Raw genomic sequence first — 20,690 nt, forward strand, 5'->3', positions numbered from 1 at the left:
TCAGGCTCAGCATGTCCAGAGTGAATTTACTCTTTCCCCTAAGCCTGCTCCTCTCCTTGTGTACCCCCTGTCCTTCTATGCTCCTCAGTAAATGGCACCACCATATAACTGGTTGCTCAAATTAGAAAAATTGACGCCATCCTTGTCTTCTTTCTGTTCTTCAGTCTATCTAGCCAATAAATTACCAGGTCCTACTGATTCTATCTGCTAAATAATATTTTTGATCCATCACTTCTTTCTATTCACCTTGCAAAGTGAGACCACCATCATCTCCACTGATTTATGGCAATGAACTCCAAATCTCTTCCCAGTGTCCAGACTTAAGGCCCTCCAACCGTTCTCTACATTGCCACCAGATTAATCTTTCAGAAATGAATTGCTGACCTTCCCCTAAATAAACATATTCTAAACCCTTCATATATAGCCAAGGACAATGGCTCAAACCTGTAACCCCAGCACTTCGAGAGGCTGAGATAGAAGGATTGCTTGAGGCCAGGAGTGCAAGACAAGCCTAGGCAACATAGCAAGACCCCATCTTGACCAGAAAAAAAATTAATTAGGCAGGCATGGCAGTGCACACCTATAGTCTTAGCTTTGAGAGGCCAAGACAGGAGGACCCCTTGAATCCAGGAGGTTGAGGCTTCAGTAAGCTATGATCATGCCACTGCCTTCCAGCCTGAGTGGCAGAGCAAGATCCTGTCTTAAAAAAAAAGAATCTTTCATATCTTCCCCAGTGCTAGAAGCTCAACACATCAATAGCTAAAAGAAGTTACAAGGCAAATTTACAAAGTTTCTGCCAGGTGGGATTTGTTTTTGTTTTCAATATATTGCTTGGGTTCCATTTTATGATTATCAGACATCAAGCCTTTTACTACTAAAAAGCTGATGACCAATATTTTGTCATAGATCTTTTTAAGGAAAACAACAACATATTTTCTCACTATACCAAAGAAGGTCTGTCATAAACTCTATTCAGAAACAACATGAATACTATAGTAATAGGGAAATATTCCAAGAGTTGGAGGAAAAGTATTTCTCTCCCAGACCTCCAAAACTAAGATTCAGAATTATTTCTGTCTTCAGATCTTAGACATTAGTGAGAGTAAGAAGCAATGTCTCTTAACTGTGCATGCTGCCAGTTGATGGCTGAAAAGGAAAAGATTTAGGCCTGCCCCTATGGATATCATCAGAGAATCCAGTTCAGACATTCCCAGGCAGCGTGCAAGCATGGAGGTTTGAGGACTAGCTTACAGGCATGTGGTCTTGGACCAACCTCAGAAGCAAATTACTTATCAAAGTAAAGCACATTAGGATGACCATAGTTAACAATAATTTACTGTGTATTTCAAAATAACTGAAAGAATTAGAATGTTTCCAACACAAAGAAATGATAAATGTTTGATGTGAGAGATATCCCGATTACCTTGATTTGATCATTACATGTTGTATGCTTATATCAAAATATCACATGTACCCCATAAATATGTACAACAATTATGTATCCATGACTACAAATTAAAAAAAATCTAAAGAAAGGAATCTTTAGCTATCTCAAAATCAAGAAGAAAAAAGCTGAGGTTTTCAAGAATGTGTGCACACGTGCAGTGTGTATGTGCATGTTTGTGATTTATTGAGGGCTAAAAAGAGAGCTGATATTCCCTCTATATACACTAAACTTATAACCACTCTCACCTCTAACCTAGGACCAACACTACACAACACACACACATCCCACTCATATATTCATACAAAGTGTACTGAGTCCATCTGATGAACTAATCTAATGATAGATTCGATATCTAATCCTCACAACTACATTGCAAGGTATATACTATTTTCTCTACTTTATAGAAGATGAAACTGAGCCCCTGAAGGCCTAAGGTCCTGCAACATGTAATAAAAGGGAGCTAGAATTGGAACCCTGGTGTGTTCAATTCCGAAACCAGCCCTTCTTCCACTACACCTTCCTCAAAAGGCCTTCTAAGCCGTCACTCTCCTAGCACTGGTTACAAGAAATGTCGGTGGGAGTGGTTGTTTTACGATAAACCACTCTGATAAAAAAAATGCTCCAATGATTATTTTTGAGATGTCAGAGCTGAAAATGTACAGATTTCACTGGACGAAGAACCTGCCAAGTGGTGATTGCACAACCAAAGCACTGCAAGGAAGCAAGGAGGCCAAATGTGTGTTGGAAAAATCACAGATGTCATCTGGGAATGCTCAGAGCCTTGGGCTTTCACGCTGAGACAGACTCGCTTCCACCGGAACCTCAGCCTTTTAAGGCTAAATCAAGGCCGTGACTTCCTCAGCTGAATCAACCTGACACTGTTCCCTGAGCTCACTGGGATCCTATTGGCAGAGCGTCAGCCCCGTCATGGAAAGAATGCCTCCACCAGGGAGGACTGGGTTAGTCCCCATCCTGAACTGGATCATAAACACCCACCTTGTCATAAAGCTGCTGTGAGTCTTACAATGGGAAGATGGGGGAGGCAGCACACTGGGGTCAGGAGTGGAGATACTTAGGCTCCCCAGAGAAATTAGTCACAAGTCTTATCCCTTCATCTCCATTTACAGCCATTTATTTGGGAGCAACATACTTTAAATGAGTGATAAACAAAGTGTCTCCCCACAGCCCCCACCCCAGCATGTGTTCTGAAGTTCACAGGAAGGCTTCTCCTCATTTGCTTTGGGGCCCGCAGGCTGCCTGCTAACAGCTGGGTCTTCCCATGAACAAATTAGACAGTTAATGTTCCAGGATGAAGAGGGCTTCGGGGAACAGAATCTGCCGTTTATTTGACTTGCTTCATTAGACACAGTGCCATCATACCAAAATTAGAAAAAAGAAGGAACTCAGCGGAAATCAGCTACACAAGAACCTCTCAGTTCTGAGAATTCACATTAACCAGTGATTAAGAAATATTAAAAAGGTATGAGCCTGTGAAGTTGAACATACAAGAATGCTTTAGAAAATGGAATGTTCACACTGTTGCCAAGTGACGTTCCTTCTAAGTATTGATTACTCTCTACAGATTATGGAAAATATTTGTCTGAGCTGTTATTTCAACTGCTCCATTCTCAGCTAGTGAGGAGAGTAAGATGTAGTGAGGCATGTGTTCAGAACTTTCTCCCAGAGGTAAATTACTGATGCGTGACTTTTAAGGTGCTAGGAGAGGTAAGGAAACTTTTATAAAGGTCCCAGTGGCCTTCTAAGAGGAAAGGGATGGCAAGTGTTTAATGGAAAGTCATCAGGGTAGATTTAGGTGACCCCAATCAAGGCCCAAGACAAGAAGGAACTACTGGCTTCTTTAAAAACAACAACAATAACAACCATAACATCATAGGTAGAAAGAGATTGGACTAGAGGGCAGGCCTGTACACCAAGACGGACCTCTGAGAATGAGTAGTAAGTGGTTCTGATTCTCTGAGGCCAAAACTGTCAGGACTGGTACTGACCCAGCCCTACCGGACGCAAGTTTGTTCCCTAGAGAAGGGAGATATAGGGGAACCAAATGCAACACAGGCCAACTTTTGAAAGCTGCATTCTTGGGTCAGGAAATAGGGAAGAACTACTGTGGCTAGGGGGCTGCTGAGAAAAGGTGTTCTGCTACCCCTCCCTCCATTGCCATGAAGGGTTAACCCATTTAATTTGCATTTTCCTGAGTAAGAGGCTTGACACCAGCTCTCCCACTTGGCAGCCTGGTACTGCATTGTAAAGCAACCAGCTTCAGGGATGTTTATGGCATCTTCTAGCTTCATGGAGTGTGGTAGCCATGAAAATAAGCCACATAGACTTCCTCCTATAGAAGGTAGAATTAATCCAGGGTCCCAACTGCTGTATTTTAAGTCTGTTGCTGTGTTTGTACCTTGACCTCACTTTCCAAGGCTGCTGCTGGCCAATGATGTGGTATTGTGAGGGGACCCCCTCCTCTGAGACGCTGGGCTTCTTCTTTAGCTGACTCTGGCACACGGACTCCCCAGTGGCTTTGCTGGAGCTTCCTTCCACTGAGGGGCAGTCTAGCATTCTAAGCTTCCACCCAGTCTTCTCTCAGTCTCCCCTTCACTCAGGGTCAGGCTAACACTGTGATCTGACTGCTAGCCCGGCCTTCTCCACCTCCCTTGCTGTGTCATTCCACATAGGCATTTCCCCTAATAAATTCCTGGAATACTTACTAGTATCTTGATATCTGCTTTGGAGGACCCTAACAAGGCGGAATGGTTGAACTGTGTCTGCTGGGGCAAAGAGGAAGAGGCTCAGATTATTCCCTAGATATAAATTAGTACTCCTGAAGGTTTCTTAAGATTATCATAAGTATGGAAGCCAGAGAGCACTGTAGAGGAGTTCAAGTTGATTAATTGCATCTGTGATATACATATATGTGTGTTTGTGTATATATAGTATATATATATGTGTGTGTATGTATTTTTATATGTATGTTTATATGTGTGTGTTTGTGTATATGTGTGTTTGTGTATATGTGTGTGTGTATATATATATATTTTATATATATGTATATATAAATAGAGAGAGTGTCCACTATACAAGTCTAGACCAGAAAGGAAACATCAAGTGAAAGGCCTACTCCCATAGCAGGAGGAAAAATGGGAGCAGATAACACATACCTGGAAGCAGGCTAATGTCTTAGCCATGGTGACCTCCTAAATGCAATGGGCATCCATTCATAGTATCCCCCTGTGACCTACGAGCACTGCTTGATTTCTATATGTGGTGAGAGTTGAGGAATTTCCTCCAGATCCCGTTGGCTGGACCCTACGCTTCCAGTGGCCTGAAAAAGTTCTCCAGATGCTGCTGCATTGACCACTAGTCCTTGAGCCTTGCACATTCTGCCTGGCTCAACTAGGAGTAGAATGAGATAGTTCTTCTAGAGAGAAAGACAATCTCAGAGATACTCACTTTCCACTAAGTGCCCCATTTACGTATAACTGATAACATAAATTTTAATCCATCAGGTATTCATCATGGGCAAAGCATTTTACGTTCATTCATTTCATTCATCCATTTACTCATTCAACTCATTTATTGAGCTTCTACTACATGCCAGCAGTCCCCAAGGAGCTATACATAGAGCAGCAAACAAGGCTGAAACAACCTAGCTCTTATGAAAGTTTATATTCTACTGGGGAAGAAAACAGAAAGAAAAAAAAAGCATACAGAGATATATGTTTTGGGTAATGATATATACTGTAAAGAAAACTAAAGCAGCAGAGTAAGGTGCTAGGAAGTTATGGGCAGACAGGGAGAGTCTATTTTATGAAGAATAGGCAGGGAAAGCCCTTCTGAGGAAGAAATACTAGCAGAGATCTAAAGGAATTGAGGAGTTCGCTGTGTAATAGTCAAAGCTGTGAACAGTGCATTTAATCTCCTTTAATCGACACAACAAATCCATGAAGCAGAAGGCATCTTCCTCCTATTATGAAGAACTTGAAAATCAGAAAGTTTAGACATTTAACTGGATCTCAAGCAGAAGCTCATGTTGTTAACCATTATGCCTTGCCATCACGGTGGATTCCAGAATTTTCCCACTTTCTAAAATCAAAGAGAAAACCTGGCTTCTGTTTTTCCTGGCACCCTTTGTGGCCTTTCCGATTTAATTGTTGGGGTGCAGAGGAGCCACTTAACAGGCGACAAAGAGCTAGCTGTGCTAGAAAAGCTCTATCCCCCCTTTCCCACCCACAACACACACCTACATCTAAGACAGCCCGGTCTCCAGCAATGTCTACGGGCTTCCTTTGAAGCAATGCAAAGACCCTCTGCCTCTCCTCTTTAGGAGGCTGGCATTGCCTGGGGGCCTTAATTCCTAAGCAGTGTATGCTGGGACCAAGACCTTGAAGAAACTGGCCAGGTCTTATTTCTTGAAAGGGTATTCGCTGCATAAACGGGCAAGGAAATGTTCAGGTAGAACAAATAGTGGAGTCTTGCTTGGGCTTATACATGGAAACTTATGAAGCTGTCAGCAACATGTGTGAAAATAACAACCTGATTAAAGCTTCTAATGGAAAGATGAGCCACCAGTAGCTTCCACGATCATAAAATATGAACTCAAAAATAACTGCTGAGTGCTCTTAATTTTACAAATTTTTTAAACAGTCCTTGACACATAGTAAGCCCTCAAAATGAAAGCTATTATTATTATTGCAATCATCAATAATTATCATTATCATCATAACTCCCTTTCCTATCCCAAAATACTGGTGGTTAGGGTAAGAGGGTGACAATAGGGACCTTTAGGGACCTCAGGAAGTTGTATATTTCCCTGTAATGGTTAACTAGCCTGGACAGAGGTCCCGGCGGGGAAGCTCTAAAACCAGCCTTCAGCAAGAAAATTTGTGACTCACTAAACCCATAGATATTTATGTTGTTCCTGCTGCAAAAATGTCCATTTCTCCTGGGTAATAACTAAGTCCCATAAATAGATTCTAAACTTCTACCAGTTCACCAAAAATAAACTAGTAGGACTTGTAGACATGCCACTAGCTCTATTGCATCATATGATTTTTGTCTTCTTCCCATTACATGCTTTATTTAAACCCCAGTCAAATCCAGAGGCCCAGGCAATATTAAAAGATCCAAAGCCTCTGTACCCATGGTTTCCTGAGCCCTGAGTCCTCTTATTTTGTTACCGATAACTTTGGGGGTTGATTTTTTTTTTTCCTGAGCAGACATTTTTGTTTCACTAGCACCATTTCTGCCATGTGATTTAAATATCTGTTTCACTGAGTTTTGTGATAACTGTATGGTTGTCTTCAGGATGGTAAACATGTTTGCATAACAGTCATCTAAACTGAGAACTGACATAATTCCCTGAGGACAGAGATATTCCTGATTAAATCATCCCTAGAGAATTCCAACAGCAATAGGGTTTGGAAATCATATTTCTACTCACTTTTCCACTCAACCAATGGGGCAATTTTTTATATACAAGTTGGAATTTACATCTGATAAGGATTTGATACACCTTCCTTTTCTTCCCTATTCTCTAGGGCTGATAGTCCACTACGTTATCAAGTTCAAAGCCTAAGAAATATTGAACATTTCCACACATGAATGTGGGTACTATGTTTAATTTGAGAATGGCCAACTGTCCTCGAAGTCTCAATCTCTTTGGAGCCTACCAGCTCCGAGAGAAGTTTGAGGATGCTGCAAAACCCTCCCCTGCAAATCCATCTACTCCTCCCACTTCTATCCTAATGGGTTTGTATTGACCAAGTCTTCTCAGTTATGTATTATGTACTTGATAACGGATTACAGAATAGCCAGGCGCTGATCAAAAATCCTCCTGGAGTTTAAAAGGTGGAATATATATATATAGCAGGCAAAAGAGTGGTTTATCAGGCAGCTACAATAAGCTGTTATATTTTCAGATTGTGCTTCGTTTGTTGGACTGCATTGTATTTTCCCTCTTTTGTGAAAAGGTAAATAACCTAGGCATGCAGGAATTAACTTGTTAACAAGGAACAAGAGAAGAAATCCACACAAAGCAACCAGGTCACTGAGAAGTCAAGACCCTTTCCTCTTGGTGTTCTCCCACCATTCTCATTAACCCAAACTGCAGTGTTTTCCTTTCTCCTGACCCTAAGGTCCAGTGTTTCGGACCTTGTCTTAGAAATCCCTTCTCAGCCCACAACCTCAGTTAAGAGTTATAATCTCTCATGGTTGGCAGGGAGAGTAAAGGTGATGTAGTTCAAGTCCTCACCTCCCAGTACCAGAAGTCGCTCTTCAGTATCTTTGACCAAAATCATCTAAGTCTTTCCAAGTCCTTCTATGATAGATGGCTGAGCACCACCAGTTAACGGGAATGCCCTCCTTAGGTTGAGTCAAATCTCCCTCTCTGAAAGTTTCATCCATTTGCCATCATCCTGCCTTCTCTTTTCCTTTCTACTCTTCTTGCTTCCACTACCTGAACTCACGCACTGCATTCCCACCAAACTCCCACTGTTCAGTGTAGAGACTACAGATGTGTGATGCATTAGCCTCTTGGTTTGCACCCTCTGGAGGCTAAGTTCTCAATATCTGTCTTATGTGATGCCTATGGCTGGGAACAAGATTCTGGATATGGTCTTATGGTGCAGAGTACAATGGGGCCATTTTCTCTCATGATCAGGACAATACCACTTGGTCTATATCTATAGCCCAGGAAAACATTAATGTTTACTAGCTTATTTGCAAGGCTAACAGATGTTGGGATAATGGCCATTTTTCACAAGAATTCTTATCAAGCAAACTCTCCCCATGTGTTGATGGCTGTTTACTCACGATGGTCTATGTAAGGGAACCATTAAGAGTTTAAAAAAAAAAAAAAAAAACTTATAATAAGACTCTATAATGAGAAAGTTCACTGTGTATTTTTTATCATTTCTGCTACTATACATAGTCATATAAATATTTGTTCTTAGGAGCTTTCTAAAACACAGCCTTAACTTTCAGTTTTGGTTTCCACTCCCAGGTGTAGTTCTTGGCTGTGCTGAGGATCTGTAAGGCACCAGATGTGAAAGTAAGGAAGAAAGATGGATGTGGAAGTAAGTCACTGCCCAGAGAATAAGGAGACCTGGATTCTAATCTCAGCTCTGCCATTAACTAGCTGTGAGACTCAAGAATAACTAATCATTTTGATAACTCGTTTTTTACTTTTTAAAATGAGGAGCCAAGTTTAGACAATGAGCTCGGCTCTTCACCAGTGATAAAGTGTCTGGGACATGCTTCCATTCAAGCAATGCTCTTCCTTCTTGGTAAGACAGTGAGATCCCCATGATGGAGCCAGTGTAGTATTGCCCAGTAGGCAGTGAGATGAAGAGCCCTGGAATCCCCTTTAATCAATGGCCCTTAGCTCAGAGACCATTTCTGCACCAGGCTGGAGGGAAGAAGCCCTTCTCTCAGGTTCTTGCCGAGGCCTACTATTTAAAACAGATGGCACACACGGGCAGTCCATTCCCACACCCCTTCCACTCTCTAAGCACTTTGAATATATTAAAACCTTTTCTTACCTCTCAGTTCCAATTTGGTACTCAAGCCCATGTGAACACTAAAGCCATTAACCCAAAACTTTTCCTTGCTGCTTCTTCTCGTATTAAAAAATAATCTTTATTTTTCTTATCACTTAAGATATACACATTTAATGTTAATATATATATACATAAAAAATGAAGATATACTGCTAACACCCCATTTGGACATGAGATTTTGGTGTCTATTATTTCAGAATTGTGTGTGTGTGTGCGTGCATGTGTGCATGTAACACATGCATGTACATTGTTAAAATTAAGCCACACTGTGATGTTTTGTGGTCTGCTTTTTCAGTTAGTAATGTGTCATGACCACTTTACCATCCTATTACGTAGTCAATTGCATGAATCACCCATGATGGTTTTAACTGGGTCTGTGTTGTTGGACATTGCAGCTGCTTTTCTAGAGGCTGCTCTTGGATTGGTCACTCCACCTCTTTGTTCGCCTTGCAGATTCTGGCAGGTTTGCACATTATGATCATAAAAGCCAAATGTTAGAACTGAAAGAGGGTCTACCTTACACATCACCTTGTTCAAATCCTCTCTTTTCTTTTTCAGTCTATACTTTATCCAAGAAAGAATAAATCATTTCCAAATATTTTCAAACGTAATAGAAATCCAAAAGCCATTGTTTGCTTGATAGAAATGAAAAATATTTGTTGAAGTGTTTATTCAAAGAGAGACCATGTATAAGATATTTGATGAAAATGCTACTGAACAACAGAACCTGAATCAGTATGTAATTTGAGAGCAATGTATGCTTCCAAACTATTGGCGTAACATATATACTATTGATTAATGCACAATTATTTGGCCAATTCTAACTACTGTCATCCACAAAACCTAAGCCAATATGCCCCTCAAGACATCCTTGCTTTTCTTCTCATTTTTTTCCTTTGGTTTGCTTTGCTTTGTTTTCTTAGTTCATCTGAATTACCCTATTCCCTTATTTCTAGTGGTAGAGATTTGGGCAAGTTAATTATTTAAGTTGTTTGAATACAGTATTTTACTTCCATTAACATAATAACTCTACAAAAATAAGAAAAATAGAGGAAGTACTTACAAAATTTTAAATAGACCTTATACTTATTAAACAATTCTATGTTTCTGTTAATAAAAATTGCATAGTGGTTACAAGGTGGATATAGGAATTACAAAATGTACAAAATCCTGCAACCCTTCTCTTTTTGCACAGATGAAACTAGGGCTCAAAAGGGAATAAGAGATCAAGGCAAGCATGGACATCTTGTATGTGGAAGTGCAGACCAGAACTTGTATCACAGCCAGTCATATCCGGTGCTTTCCATGCTACTTTTACATACATGTATCTTTAAATTTGATCCTCTTCTAGTTTAGTCTAAACTCTTTACTTTCTAACTTCCAAACCTAAAAGGTGCAGCAGACATTGACAATCTTAATTCATTTGTCAGGTCATTTGGTTTCTTGGTTTCCTAAGGGACTGTATCCTTCCTGCCCTGCTAATGGGGAGACTTTTTGTTTTTTGTTTTCTGTTTTCCTTAATAAGTGAGGCCAAGTGCTGTGTGTAACTGTGGGGTGGGCAAAATTAGGATTCCTGAATCACTTCACTTTTTGTTGCCTTTCTCTTGGGAGAATGGTTACTATTGCAGAGAAGCATAGTTAAAATTGCTTTTGTGTTTCATAAACGAATTCATACTTAGATGTCATTGACCAACAACTAAATAGTATATCAGAGATGAAAGGCATCCTAGAGATGACCAAATCAAGCTCTTCATTACTCAAAGGAGAAAAAAATCCAGAAAGTGGATGACATATGTTGAACTAGTGATGGAAGTAGAACAGGGTAGTGTATTTTCTGCCTCTTAATTCTTCATTTTTTACACTAAACCTGATATTAGGTATATGACTAGGAAGATACGTGAGGTAAGGAGCAGAGGGTTTGGCTCCAAACTCATCATGTAGTCATCCTCCTCCAAGCTCTCAGAGCTTCTCTCACATGTTAATTCAGAGGCAGTAACAAAAGAATTAATGCTCCTGAAGGTTTCTCAATTTTATCATCTGGAAAGTGGAGTGAACCTTTGCAGAGTCCTTCTGAAGAGGGCTGACCTTGGACTGCACTAGGTTATATTCATTTGCTATTACTCAGCAATAAAAAGTAAATGCAACAATATAAATGAATCTTAAAAACATAATATGGAAAGAAAGCAGCCAGACACAAAAGAATACCTCCTGTTTGGTTTCATTACCATAAAACCTAGAACAGACAAATGAATATACTATGATTTTTAAAAGATCATTATGATCAGAAAGCACTTGCCTGTTACAGGAAGGAGATGGGGATTGACTGGAAAGGGGCATGAGAAAACTGTATGAAATATTATATATGGTTTATATCTTGTTTGGGGGTGGATACATAGCTGTGTATAATTGTCAACAGTCATTGAACTGAGCACTTAAAATCTCTGCATTTTATTGTATGTAAATTAATTTTTAAAATTATTTTAAAAGAAAAGTAAAAGGATAGAAAAAGATATACCATGAAAACAGCAATCATACAGAGTTGGGGCAGCTATACTAATATTAGATAAAATAGTCTGTAAGACAAAAACTTATTAGAGATGAAGAGGGACATTTTAAGTGATGACAATATATTCAATAAGGAAGATGTAACAAGAATAACAAGTATGTATGTACCTAATAACAAAATCCCAAAATACGTAAAGCAACAACTGACAAAATTGAAGGGAAAGATAGACAATTCAACAATAATAGTTGAGGACTGGAATACCTCACTTCCAACAATAAACAGAAAAACTGGGCAGAAAACCAACTGGGATACAGAGACTTGAAAAACATTGTAAACCAAGTAGAATCAACACACATCTATAGAAAACTCCACCCAACAACAGCAGAAAATACATTCTTCTGAAGTGCATACGGAACATTCCACAGAAATATATGATATGCTAGTCCATAAAATAAGCCACAATAGATAATAAAAGACTGAAATCATGTAAATTAGGCTCTATGCCCACAGATTTAGAAATCAATAACTAAAAGAAATGTGGGGAATACACAAATATGTGGAAATTAAGCAACACGTTCATAAATAACCAATAGGTCAAGGGAAAAAATATCACAAGGAAAATTAGAAGATACTTGAGATGAATGAAAATAAAAATACAGCATACAAAAAAAACCATGGGAGGAAGTTAAAGCAGCATTAGAGCTAAATTTATAGCAATAAATGCTTATTTCTTTAAAAAATATCTCTAATAATCTAACCTTTCAATTTATGAAACTAGAAAAGAACAAACGAAACTGAAAGCAAGCAAAAAGGAGAAAATAATAAAATTTCAGTAGAAATAAATGAAATAAAGAATAAAATACATAAAGCAACGGTTGGTTCTTGAACAAAATTGACAAATCTTTAGCGAAACTTTAGCAAAAAAGAAGGAGGACTCAAATTACTCACATCAGGCAAGAAAGAAGAAACTTGACTACTAACTTTACAGATAAAAAGAATTCAAGGGGGATAAAACGTAAAAAAAAAAAAAACACCTCTATTGCTAACAAATTAAATAAACTATATGATATGGACAAAGCCCTAGAAAGACACAAATTATTGAAACTAACTCAAGAAATAGAAAATCTAAATAGACCTATAACAGGTAAAAAGATTGAATTAGTAAATAAAAACTTCCCACAAAGAAAGATTCAGGCCTAGATGGCTTCCACTGGTAAATTCTCCCAAATATTTAAAGAAGAATTAATACCGATTGTTTATAAACTCTTTTAGAAAATAGAAGAAAGGGGAACTCATTCTATGAGTTCACTATTACCCTGATACCAATGCCAGACAAAGGCATGAGAAAAAGAAAACTGCACACCTTTATGCATCCCTATCCTTTATGAATATAGATGCAAAACTCCAAGATGAATCCTGAAATAAATAAAAAATTGTACCACAACTAAGAAAGATTTCTTCCAAGAATTCAAGATTGGTTTAACATCTGAAAATCAATTTATATAATATGCCACAACAATAAAGAAAAAAATCACAATTACTTCAATAGATGCATAAAAAATGGATAAACTCCAACACTCATGATTAAACAAAAAAAGAAGAAAACGCTTGAACTAGGAACAAAAATTAACTTCCTCAAACTATCAGAAACTTACAGCTAACATCATACTAAATTGTAAAGAATCAAATGGTCTTCTCTCATTCTCAGATGTGAAAATCTTCTATGTAGAAAATCCCAAGGTATCGACAAAAAACAAAAAATAAAGCTATTAGAACTAATAAATGGGTTCAGCAAGTTTGCTGGATACAAGATCAGTATAGAAAAATCGATTGCATTTCTATATATTAACAATGAAAAACCAAAATAAAATTAAGAAAATTCTATTTATAAATAACATCAAAAGGAATAAAATTTTTAGGAATAGATTTAACAATTTAAGTATAAAATGTATATGCTAAAAACTACAAAACACTGTTGAGTGATACTGAAGATTAAAATAAATGGAAAGATACACCATGCTTATGAATTGGAGGATTTAATATCATTAAGATGGCAATACTTCCCATATTAATGTACAAACTTAATGCAATTCTTAACAAAATTCTGCTGGTATTTTTACAGAAATTCACAAGGTGACCCTAACATGTATATAAAAATGCAAGGGATCCAGAATCACTATAACAATCTTGAAAAAGAATAACAAAGTTGATGGATTCACACTTCCCAATTCCAGAACATACTACAAAGCGACAGTAATCATAATGGTGTGGTACTGGTATAAGGATAAACATATTAATCAACAGAATAGAATTAAGAGTCCAGTAAATCCTCACATTTATGTTCAATCGATTTTCAGTAAATAGGCAAGACAATTCAGTGGGCAAAGAATAATCTTTAACAAATAGTGCCGGACAACTGAATATCACATGCAAAAGAATGAATTTGCACCCTGACTTCACAATACACACAAATTAACTCAAAGTGTATTATAGATCTAAATGTAAGAGCTAAATTACAAAACTCTTTTCAAAACAACTACAAAATTCAATCTTCATGATCTCGGATTAGGGAATGACTCTTCAAATTAGACACCTAAAGCACAGGTGATAAAAGATGGCTAGGTTGGACTTCATCAAAATCAAAAACTTTTCTGCTTCAAGGGATATTTTTAAGAAAGTAAAAAGACAACACTATAGATTGAGAGAAAAATTTTGAAAATTGTATATTTAATAAGATACTTACACCCAAAATATATAGAGAACTCTTAAAACTCAATAAAGACAAACAGCCCATTTTTTTCCATGAGCAAATGATTTAAATAGAAATTTCTCCAAAGAAGACATATGAATGGCCAACCAATAAGCACATGAAAAGATGTCAATATCAATAACTATCAGGGAAATGCAAATAAAAATCACAAAGAAACCAGGGCAGAGTGCCAGATGCTCCATACCTTGAAAAGGTTGGAGGAAACTTGAAAGATCAGATGACATTTTTAGTGTAATCTACAAGTCACTCTTCAAATGACTTGAAGATGATTACCTGAATATATACCAAAAAAGTTGGAAATATTCATAGATAATATAAAATTGAGACAAAAAAGGCCTAGAAAGAATGCAATGTCAAGATATGTATCATCAATTCCTGTATGCTACAGTTAAATTTTGTTCTGAGTTTTCTGGTGCCAAGAAAATAGGAAAGGAGTGGGCAATACAGTAAGATACAAAGAAAGCTTTTATTTCATGACACTTAATTCTAAAAGAATAATCAGGTGATATGAAGCCAATTTCTACAGATACAGTCTCTGTCCTCCAAGAGCTCATAACTCAGAGAAAAATAAATATGCAAATGATTAAAATCAGTGAGGTAACTGCTATGAAGGACGTATGTACAAGCTGTACTGGAGGCATAAGAGAGAGAGTTACCATTCAGATGAGGTGGACTCATGCTCTGATGTGGTAACATATGAGGTAGGTTGGGTAGGAAGGTAAGGCCAGTAGAGGGTGGGAGAACATTCCAAGCATCTGCAGAGATTAAAATTACCTAAGACGTTTGAGAAATTGTAAGTGGTCTGATATGGCTGCAGTACTGGATGTGAAGATAAAATTAATGATAGCTGAGGGTGGCAGGAAAGCTGGTATCTTGCCATGTATAGCCTTATATGTCATGCCAAGGACTTTGGACTTTAACCTGTAGGCAAGGGGAACCATTGACTGGCAAGCCCTGAGTAGAGAGTCTAGGCCTTATAATGGGAAGTTAGTTTCCAGAGATAACCTAAAGAATTCCTGCCTTTAGGTTTAATTCCAAAAGGGTAGTAATCCACAACCTAGCACTCCATAACAGTGATTTGTATTGGAATTACTCTCCAAATTGGAAGATATGGTTAATCTGGGATTATAGGACGTGTAAGCTCAAAGTAATTTCCATTGTAACTCATATAGCTTTCTACTCAGCCCATGACATTCCTACCTGGTTCCAGTTCTTGCAATTCAAAGAGATCAGGTCAATGTCAGTGTTAACATGTGGGTATGAAAACAGCAAGTACCCACATATGAATTGGAACTGGGCTCACTGAAGAAAGCATGTAATTGGAGTGGGAATAAAAGCATCCAACTATTATATTTGTGTGTGTACACACACACATTAGATATACTGATACAGATATAGATAGATGCCAGGTGTGCTGGTCACTTTGCAAATCTCATCACACTTTACCTTCATGACAATCCAGAAAGGTAAGTACTAATCCCACTTCACAGATCAAGACTATTCTTACTTACAGAAGTTAACAGTGCTCTCTCACTGGCTGGATTGGCATGGGTGCCTATTTTTGATAGTATTTCTAATCCTTACCACTGAAAGCATTGGAATGACACTTCATGTATTTTTTTCAGTAGAGAAGTAATAGAAACTATTCCCCTTAAATGGCAGATGTGATATCTCAAGCACAAAAGCTTGGGTGACTCACTCAAGTCAATAACAACTGTAGGACAGGAGCATTTCCAGTTGGCCCTGTATTCCTTCTACTTAGTCTTTTTTGTTCTCATGTAAATACAAAGTCATAAATTTGTGGGGGTTCATATTGGCTTTGTTCCTTTTCCCATCTAGTTACCACAAGAGACCCTTTCACTCTCCCTAGTGACACCATTCAACCTCTACATAACCCTACAACAAATACCCACTTCACTACCATATCATATGGCCAGACCAGTGGTCTTTTCCTTTAATGTTACATGGAATAATATTATTTCTCCATCAATTAACTCTGATTGGAATCATGATTATCACTAGTTTTATTCTTCAGGCTTGATAGAGTACCAGCTGTGTCCAACAAATGTAACAACAGTGGCTTCCAGCCAAGTGCAACTGAGGTTTTTACAAGAATAGATACTTTGTGTATTCTAATGACAAAAGCACATAAATGAGGACTAATATTCTGTCTGTGGCAGAGAGAAAATCCTCTTGACTTGGAAGAGGTTCAAAGGCTCACACACACAGAAAACTGAGTGCTCTGTCATGCTATCTGGATCAAGGGACTCCCCCAAGGGGCCGGCATCCCGGCCTTAGAAAGATGTCTGGGCCCTCATCACTGAGGCCTTTGAAACCTTGTACCAGAAACCCCCAGGGGTGCCTCTCCAGCCTGCTCCCCTGGAACTTCTCAGGTACCCATGACACAGCCAGATAACCAGCCAGTTGTCACCTACCATCTAGGACAGTCTCTTACTCCTACCTGTCCACGCATGCTCACTAAACTTGCCCTGCAGCAGAAGTATGAATGACTCTTTATTAAAATAGACAGGAAAAACAATAGTGTCTCATCTCACACCTGCACTAGGAAAAAATCCTCTGTCTTCCTCTCTCCCTTCTGGGCCCACTCCCTCCAAGTCATCTCAGAGCTGCTGCCAGCAGCATGTAAAATGTGAATCTGACTTTTTGACCCATCTGATTAAAAACTGAAGTTGGAGCACCTCTGGCAGCAGATTGAAGTCCAAACCCCTTCAAAAAGTATTCAAGGGCCTTCACAACCTGATTTCAACAATATCCTGAACAGTTTTCCCATACACTGGAGCTCTGGCCTTCCCAGGTAACTCACTACCCCCTGAAGATGTTGTACATTTTCATTATATATGATTTTTGTTACTATTCAATTTATCTAGAATACATCACATCCCCTATCTCACCTCACTCACCTGACAAACTCCCAATCATTCTTTGAGAACTAGCTAAAATGTTCTCACCCCTCTAATGCTTTCCCTGACCATCCCAGGCCAAATTAACCAGTCCTTCCTCTGTGACTCTGTCTATTGCACTTATACGGATTTTCCCAGCTCAACAGATGACAGAGCCAAGACTCAAACCCTGGCCTTCTGACTCCAAGTTCTAAGGTCTTTACTTAACCCCTTGCCTACTGTGCAATATTACAAATGGAATCATGGGTCAATTCTGAATCCCGACTGGCAGGCCCATTGTGGGTAGTCAGTAAACTTACAGTGGATGAATGAATGAACAACAACCTGAAGGAAGCTTCTACTATCCCCACCCACCCCCCACCACACACACACACACACACACACATACACACACATACACAGTTTATTCTTCTAACTGGAATTTGTAAAGACAGCTTGGTTTCCCAGATGCATCCAACTCATCAGGTACTACAAATTCTGTAACCAGGCCCCAATTTAGGGATACTACAACTATGCATCATGTAATCATGTAGGTCCTCCAGTGATACTCATCTTGCTCATTTGGCCATGGATAAAAGAGAAAAGAGAGAGAAGTTCCCTTTCAGCACCCTAACACATCTCTTAATACAGCCTCTAAGTCTTTGAGTTCTCCAGGAGCCAGCAGCCAAGTCCGAACTAAAAGCATCACATGTTGTTTTGGAGAAAGAAGCCAGGGTGTCCACAGTAATATAAATACAGAGACAGATAGGACGAGCAGGCCCTATGGAGAGAGGCCAAGCCTGAGAAAGTCAAAGGGCTTTGAGCTCTGAATCTATGCTCTGTCAAAGAAAAAAAAAAGTAGAAGATAAAAGAGAAAGAATAAACAAACTTCTTCATTTTTACTTTTCACAAAAAAGTCTCTTCTGGAAGCAGCAAATAAAATCTTCCCAACTCACTGGGTGCTGAGTAGAGTGTTAAGACACTAGCCCTTGAAGGAAGAATGAATAAGCAATTCAAAGTGGGCTTTTCTGCCCTAGGCTAAATCTGAAATCATCCATTTTGCCAGCAGTATTCTGTCTGCCAACCTACCTGCAAAGAAAGGGGCCATTTAAAACTTCACATCCACCCGAGATGGCTGTTGTACAAAACACACACTCACAGGCTCCCCTCAAAGCCTAGTAAGGAAGAAGGAAGAAGGAAAAAGCAAAGGAAATATCTGGCAGCTCCTAGACTTTAGGAATTCCACAAATAAAGCCATTGCCAACATCTATTTGACAGGATGTATAGAGAGTTCATAAAGTAAGTGTTTATAGAAATTCCAAAATGTTTAAAACTATCTCTTGATTTTTGAAGGTCACTGTAATCTAGTCTATTGGAGAATGCTGCTGTAGAGTCTTTGGCTATTGTTACTTATACCTGCATATATGAAATCACCACTCCTAAAAACCACGAATTAGAAGGCTGATTTGTTTAAAGCAATACTGTTGTCCACGATGGAAGAAGGATGCTAACTCACAGAGAGAATGATGCTGCCTGTGGAACAGAGCTGGCTTTTATGGAACCTATTGTCACTTTGATTATATACTGTCTAGGACAGGACTGAGGCCCACATAACACCAAGCATACCACAAATATGTAAGTTCGCTGTTGAGTTTGTTTCTTTTTATTGTTTAAGAAAAAAGAATGCTGGGGCTTGACTTGTTCTTTTACACCCAGAACACACTACACATCAGAGATGTGCTGACACGGTGCTTTTTCTTTTTTATGTAACAAGAAAAAGTGGCACACAGGGAAAAAGAGGTCAAATTAAACATCAAGGTAGCTAAAAGGAAAATTGTGTCAGCTGCTCTAATATCACAACCCCAAGGAGAACTGCAGACATTTGTCCTCGAGTTTCTCAGGTTGGTAGGCAGAAATTACATTATTTTCCTGAATCTTCCTACTGTAAACTAGTCATGGTACTTCCTGCTGGGAGTGCAAAGATGAATAAGAAATGCCTTCTAATCTTAAGGGATTCATTAGGTAAAGTTCATCCAGGTGACCAACTACTGCCCTCATTTTGGCCCCAAGGATTCCTGCCTTCTGTGCATCTTTCTCCACCCTTACATGACTTGATCTGGCATCACCTTGTTCATGCTTCCTTGGATCTATAAACCTGACAATGACCTCTCACCTCTCCCAAGAGGATTTGCATAAATCCAAACACCTATAGGTGGATGTCTTCCCATTGCTTCAAGCATGAACTAAGCCAGGTACCTTCCTTTGTCAGACTTCCACCCATCCAAATGGGCTTCTTTCCAAGTGGCTCCCTTCCCTGCCATACCAGCTCCACTCTTTTAGTCTCCTACTTTTTACTCCTACTTCTCCTTCAGCCTTTTATTTCTATCTTGTCACCAACTCTTAGCATCTGTCCCATCAGCGATTTTTAGGTCTATTTCAACTTAGATCTATGCCTCACTAACTCACAAAAGAAGAAACTGGCATCTTTGTCCCTTCCAACTCATTTTGCAAGATATGTTTTTCTAACTTTGCAAGATATGTTTTTCTAAAAGCATTCATCATTATTTTCCTGTTTATGAAACTTGATGGATCTCTCTTCTCTGTCTTGTCAAACATACACCCTTTCAAAACCCTCTACGGCCTAACCTTTCTCTGGCTATACAATGGTATTTCAACCAATCCCTATCATCCTAGTCTATTCCAATCAGGCTGTTACCATCTCAATGCCTTTGTTCAAACTGTCCTCCACCTCACCAAATCATTGTCCAGGAACATGATTCATTCAGTCAAGTATTCAGCAAGCATCCAATGGACAAGATACACTATGCTGGACACCAGGACACAACAGAGAGCACGACAGGCCCATTTCTTGCCCTCAAGAGTCTTATATCTAGTGCTGCAACAATTAGCCCATCTCCCAAGAAAAACTTTGATCCTTTCCTCATGCTTTATATTTTGAAAACCTTGGTAGAGAAAAAGTTTCTTTTAAAAAAAGAAAAACATTTCTTAACAAGCAAAAGCAATTAAAGTAATGTATTTAAATTTAATGTAAAGTATGTAAATTGAATATTTATGTAAATATGCATGTAAATTTAAAACATTTTCTAATCTGGTTGGAAATGGATTTCCAAAAATAAGTAATAGAAAAGAAACAATAGAATGTTAAACTCCTTTATAGCGTCATCACCCACCTCCCCCAGGAAGCTTTATAAAACAAAATTATTTTTAAAATTCACCCATTACGGAATTTTCCTTCTTTAAATATCCATGGTCCTTAGTCCAGTGCTTAGTTATACTCTTTTGTTTTGTGTATGATCGCTTTTGCCCTGTGGACACATACGCTCTAAATAGAGACACACAGCTTGGCTCTGTGCTTGTTGTGTAGCCCTGACAATAATAAAGCAACGAGCGAGCTTCACAAATATGCCACAGTGGATATTACGCTCACACATAAAAACAGACCTGTATAATTTAAAACTCAACCTCAGTAATCCAA

The 20,690-nt window shown here is 38.7% G+C and overlaps 1 protein-coding gene and 1 long non-coding RNA gene across 3 annotated transcripts in view; one reads left to right on the plus strand and one right to left on the minus strand.

Annotated features, from left to right (window-relative positions):
- The window catches only part of LOC134808489 (uncharacterized), a 722,781-nt gene that overhangs the window by 605,744 nt on the left and 96,347 nt on the right, over nucleotides 1-20,690 (minus strand). The gene's annotated exons all lie outside the window — the stretch shown is intronic.
- LOC107968593 (uncharacterized) lies at nucleotides 2,461-10,436 on the plus strand. 2 transcript variants are annotated; one of them, XR_001709870.4, is made up of 4 exons: nucleotides 2,461-2,927; nucleotides 7,000-7,210; nucleotides 8,463-8,745; nucleotides 10,214-10,436. It is a non-coding gene; the product is annotated as an uncharacterized LOC107968593 (long non-coding RNA). The 2 variants fall into 2 exon arrangements; XR_008539536.2 differs by having other exon boundaries at nucleotides 8,463-8,599.

Source organism: Pan troglodytes, chromosome 16, assembly GCF_028858775.2.
Source record: "Pan troglodytes isolate AG18354 chromosome 16, NHGRI_mPanTro3-v2.0_pri, whole genome shotgun sequence".
NCBI lineage: Eukaryota > Metazoa > Chordata > Mammalia > Primates > Hominidae > Pan > Pan troglodytes.